This window comes from Scophthalmus maximus, chromosome 1 (genome assembly GCF_022379125.1).
Source record: "Scophthalmus maximus strain ysfricsl-2021 chromosome 1, ASM2237912v1, whole genome shotgun sequence".
Classification (NCBI taxonomy): Eukaryota; Metazoa; Chordata; class Actinopteri; order Pleuronectiformes; family Scophthalmidae; genus Scophthalmus; species Scophthalmus maximus.
The window spans coordinates 19242769-19249043 of NC_061515.1; positions in this window are offsets into that span (position 1 = coordinate 19242769).

Genomic DNA, 6275 nt, shown 5'->3' on the forward strand with positions numbered 1-6275 from the left:
CCCAAGATGATTTATCACCGTAGTGGAATCCCTGATCGCCTGCCTGCGCGAGCGGGAGCATATCAGATAATCGTCTATGTACGAGAATATTCGGATGCAACGGAAACAGAGCGGCCTCGGAAACAGAGCGGCCTCAACACATTTGCTGAACACCCTCGGAACTAACAACAGCCCGAATGGGATGGCTTGATATTCGTAAGCTCTGCCTTGATAAGTGAAGCACACAAAATGTGTGGTCACAATTTCATGTATGTTTGTTTGGTTTTATGGTGAAATGATTGTATGTATAAAACTGTTTAATTTGAGGCATAATGGTTATCTACTACCTTTCTTGAAATAAACCTTTCAAGGTAATGCAATTGGAGAATATGAGTGTGGCCAGTAGGGGGCAGTGTGGCGCGGTGCTTCTCCCACGGACCCTCTTTGTGAACGGACTCCTGTGCGCTTCCTCATTCTGTTGAAGAAAGCGGCACTGAATGGAGCACCTGTCACCTGTCTCATTTGTTTCTCCTGTGTAACAGCTCGGTAATGTTAAAACACACACATGTTGATAAACATTTTATAAGCTGTCATGGCGATTTTTGTAAAGCTAAAGTGTCCATTTTATGTGTGTATGAATCAATAGAGAAATGCCATTTTTAGCCGCGTTGCGTGTCTCAAAATGGCGTCGGCCACAAAACTACCATGGGGGACAGAGTAAGGTCCAAGCATCGTTTCTAGTTTTTGGCTCCAGTTCATTTAAACATTGATGCTATAAAAACTGTATTATTATTATATAGACATATTGGTTTCACAAGTTGATGTATAAGTTATATATATTTTTATGTTCTGTTTTGCAAGTCTTCAGCTCATTCATTCGAGAATTTGTAGCAGTGTGTCATTTCGTTTTGTTTACACTTATGAGGGAAAGGTAAAGAGCCCTATGTACCTTCGAGCTAAGGTTTTCTTATGTAGCCTTTGACTAATTATTAGCTCAGTTAAGAGACTGAATGACTGTTTTATACAGCAATACATTGAATGTATAAGTATTCCATATGGAAAAATTGTTTTATTTTGAAAGATGAAAAGATCGTTATCCGTTTCTGTATTTTATGTTGATTATTGTCTGGTCTATTATTTATGAATGATGTTTGAAACTCAAGAATGGGATGAAAGTAGAATTTAAAAGAGGTGTTGAATACCTGTTAATAAAGATTCTGCTGAAGAAAGCGGCACTGAATGGAGCACCTGTCGCCTGTCTCATTTGTTTCTCCTGTGTTACAGTGAGAATCTCATCTGATTACGGGATCTCAGTGTGGGACCTGTAACATAAGCAAACCTGAGGAATTTCCTGTGCGCCGGGTAAATGACGATGTGAAAATATGCGTCCGAGAGATCGATTGTCACAAACCAATCTCCTGGACGGATAGAGCAACAAAGCACTTTGTGTGTTAACATCCTGAACGTGTACTTCCGTAGATGTCTGTTTAACACACGGAGATCTAAAATAGGGCGAATGGATGCGCTTCCTTTCTTTGGAATAAGGAAGTAACGGGAGTAAAAACCCTGTTGGGCTTCCTCGGCCGTAACAGGCTTGATCGCTCTTTTGTTTAACAAGGATGTTATTTCGTCCTCCAGGACTCGCGCTGAATCCCCCCTGGCCACTGAAACTAACACATCGTTGAATCTGGGTGGTTTCATAGCGAACTGTAGTCTATACCCCTGATGAATAGTGGATAACACCCATGGGTGAACTGCAAATGCGCCCCACTGTTCTGCTCTGGCAGACAGCGGTCCCTTGGACTCGCACAGCAGTGACTTCACCTCCCTGGTATGGAGGGAGTCGTTTTCCCTCGGGAGAGCGTGAGCTCCCCCTGCTGGATATATGGGGACAAGACATTGTTTTGTTTTTGTCATTATTTGGGGAGAGCATTTCGCCCTTGGCTGTGAGCCTGGCTGCGAAAATGTAAGCTTTATTTGAAGCATGTTTGAACAAGGTTTTAGTGCTTGGTGACACTGTACAACTTGTAGCCCCTGAGTCTCCCCCTCTTGAACCTGGGGGGGGAAAGACTGAGCGGGCCCTGGAAAACTGGAACTTGCCAGGGTACCTGAACCATGAACTCTGGGGCTCCGGTCCTCCTCTGTGCCTCTCCTTTTCTTCAAGGGAGGGGGAAAAGACCAAGTCAGCACTGTTAGTCGTTAGGCTGACCTCTTCTTTTTTCCTTCCCTGGGGTGGGAGGATGGGTAGGGGTGGCGGTTCCTCGCTGCTGCTGCTGCGAAGGAGTGCTTGCCCAACGGCTTTGGATTTTCAGACTGATGCTGCTGGTTAGCCTGCCGGCCAGCCTGTCTCTGTGGAAGGGCGCCCCCCTGTCTCCCCCTCACTGCTGAAGCTGAAGCAGTAAAGCCAGCTCTTGGTATCTGAGGGGGTCGAGGGGTCGGTTTTCTGGGCAGGCAGAGATTAAATGCTTCACCTCCCTGTTTTCTCTGTGCTGGCCTCTCTCATTTTCTCCGGACCGAAAAGACCTTTGGTTGGGTCGTACGTCGCGTCCAACACCTCTGCTTTCTGAGCATCACTCAGGCCTGAGTGGTTCAGCCAAAGGGACCTCTCACCCGAGACTGAGAGACCCATCACTCGACCGCAGCCTTGCACCACGCCCCGTGAGGATCGCAGGATGAGGTCGTTAACTAAACAGATCTCATCCCAGAGGGCTGGGTTTAGTGAGCCAGAGTCCAGCTGGCGACCCATCTCCTCCAGGATTTCTGCCTGATATGCGGACAGCAGTGTCACAGCATTCAGAGAGCAGACTGGCTGCGCTGCATATTTATATGATCTCTGGAAAATGGAAGCCGTGAGGCGCTCCATTTTGCTGGGAAGAGAGATGCTGGAGAAAACTGAGACAGAGGGTGAAGGTGGTGAGCCACTGAAGGCTCCACTGCTGGGGGTTCGGCCAACCCCAGCTCCCCCATCCCCTGGATCTCCAATTGAGAGCAGCCCTTGGTGGGAAGCGTACTCTTAAATGGACGGGACCAGAACTGGCTCATCTCCTTCATGCAGGCAGACACAGCTGTTTGGCCGCTGGTTGGCTGGTTGGAGCCTCTCACCATCATACAGGTCCGTTTCCGCTCCCTCTGCATTCTGGGCTGCTGGCCATTGTATTCCTAAATTGGACGCAGCCCATTTGCAGACCTCATATAAGTTGCTGTCGAGTGGTGGAACAGCATCAGATGCACTGGAGGGTCTAGACTGTTGCACTGGAAAAGTGAAGTCTTCTCCTCTTCTTCCATGTCCCCTAAGTTGAGGAGGTCAGAGTTTGCATCATCCTCTGCATCATCAAAGCCCGGCACCATTTCAGAGAGTTCCCGCGAAAAGTGGAGGCATGACCGGGGACTCAGCTTCCATTATGTCCGCCCAGCTCGTTGTGGCTCGCGGCATATGGTTGCTAGAGTTGGCTACAGGGATGTGTCCTGGCAGACATGGGTCCTGTATATTAGCCACTGCCACTTGCAGTCGTCTTTCCAAAATTTTCTCAGGCATAGACGCACAGTGAGAACACGACTGGGGGTCAGCCAGTGATGTCTGAGCGTGTTTAGCGCCCATGCATGCTATACACATAGGATGAGGGTCCTTGCCTGAGATTGATGCTCCGCATGACGCCTGGCACAGGCGGGATGCAGCCTCTTTCACCTTCGGCTCCGACCCTTTTGCGGGGGTAGCAGTCTCAGACATGGTGACTAGAAAATGAGAAAATGGAAAATACTTAGCCGTACGAGGCGCGCCACAACACGTTAGCCCGTCGTATACTAGCGCTAGCTCACTGGGTTTGACGACCGAGCTAACTTTAAGCCCCAAGAGTTTCAACTCGTCGTAACACGTTAGCCTGACTCCAGGTAGTTTGTTCAGCTAACAAATGAATGCTAACCGCACCCTGAAGGGCTCGCCGTAACGCGTTAGCCAGAGGGTCTCAACACCACACAGTCGCCGGTGCACCCGTGAATTAATACAGGGCCGCCGGTGGAACAGTTCGTCTTAACGAGGACACTATTCCAATCGAAACTGTGTGATGACCAAGAAATACTTCTTATGAATTACTTACTCAGCGATCCGGACTACATCAGGAAACTGCGTTCATTGACATGTTCCTCCACGGTGCGTCTGCTAGCCAAATACGCTGAGGGAGCTTCGGTAAATTCTTCACGGGAAGAAAGCGAGAATGTTGCAAGAGGGGTGGGTCGACTGTGGTAGTATGAGGGGGGGGGCCCCGAGCGCAGTTCGACCTGTCTGTCACGGACAGACGTGGTGCCATTGGAGCTTCCTAAGTTGGTCACGCCAAAGCGATTTCCCATAAGTGAAACACCGAACGAAGTTAGAAAAAGAACCAGATATTTCCCTCAAGAGGTGGTGGAGACAAATTCACAACTAAATCGTAGTGAATGTTGTACTTAAATTTGTCTGGTGGCCAAAAACACAACCTTAAATGAATGCTTACTCTGTGTCTGGTGGACATCTGATTTTGAGTTTTATTATCTGACTCTGGGTCTAAGAAAACAGAGTTGTAAAGAAAAAATAAAAGAAAATGTTGAATTCTCCACAAATGAACTCAATTGTTTTGAAAATACATGATCGATTGTATGTATTTAAATCTGTTTACATAAATAATAGCTTCTTTATGGATTGCAGTGCCAACTTGTCTATGAAAGATAATTTAATACATAAACACAAATTGGTAAATGTTGACAGGAAAAAATTAAAATGCTGATTTAATGTAAAATGAAATGATTCAGGCAAAATATTTCATTTTATTTTTAATCATAGTTTGGTATAGTTTGTTATTTTTATTTTTATATTTGAACCTTTTCTCAAGTGTAACATTTATTTTTGTTATTGGTTATTAAAGTTAAGGTTTAGTGAGTTTGTTTTTAAAATTTCACCTGTAAACTATCCTGCTTGGTACACACATCCATTGCTACCTATTAATAATCGGTTATTGCAAAATGTGTGGTGGTTTTTATGCTAAAATATATTAATAGAATTTTTTTCATCTCACGAACTCTCAGATTTATCTGGTGACCTCTTGAACGGGCCTGACTCCTTCATAAGGAAGCCCCGGACTGTAGTAAATTAATTACTGTATGTAAAGCACATAGTTAAAACCAGCTCCACCTGCAGCAGCTAATAGTCAGATACTGCCTACACATTAATGCATCAGTATTCAAAATCTAATTATGTTTAATAAACAGTAATATACATGTATCTGTCACACAAAACAAATATTTATAGGGGCATGTAAGCAATTATAAAGCAATATACATTTTGTAAAAATCAGCGAATATTTCATCACCGTCCACTAGCTGTCGATTCTGTGTGCCCGCTGAAAAAATACCCGGGTTTGTGCAGTTTGTAAACGTCACACGTCGACACTTTAAAAAACGTGCTAGTGGGGGGGCGGCTGGATCTCCGTTTTTTTGCCTAGTGGCTAGCGCATCGGTCTCCCATACCCAAGGTCTCAGGTTCGCGGTCCGGACAGAGCATCAAAATCACAACAACAACAAAGAGATCACAAGCTTTCTCCAAATTCGCTTACTGCCCCTTTAAGCTTTTGTAATTATTTGTTGCAGATGATGTGTCTGAACTTGTATTTTTGCAGGATTGTAATCAAATAACTCAAGGTGAAATGGGACAGAATTGGGATTGGTTAGAATTGTCATTCCTTTAGAGTTCAGAGTCTGGTATCTTACCTGTATTTGAGTGACAGCAAGGTTGGGTTGATGTAAAAGATCTTAGTCACTAAGTCACAGTCCTAGCCTGCTGGCCTCTCTCTCTCTCTCTCTCTCTCTCTCTCTCTCTCTCTCTCTCTCTCTCTCTCTCTCGTGGAACAACAGACTGGACAGTGGGGAGAAGGAGATGCTGCAGGACTATTCTGAGGGAACTGAACCCCCCGACTCGGGGGACCCTTTTCCGGACATTGGTTTTTCAGTACGTCATGCTGACCCACCGGACACTGCTACTGACTTTCACATGCACACTGGGAAAGGTTTGTACAGACACTGTGTTCTGGCCACTCACAGGAAGACGCTGGGTGGGAGGAAGGACATGGTGTGGAAGGACAGACTCCCACAGGACAGCAAGCCGGTATGGAGACTCTTGTACAAGCCTCCACTGAACAAGAGGTCTGGAGACCTGCAGTGGAGGATCCTCCACGGGGCTCTGGCGGTGAATCTCTTTCTGTCCAAGATAAATCCCACCGTGTCCTCCACATGTCCATTCTGTCCACACACGGAGACCATCGTTCACTGTT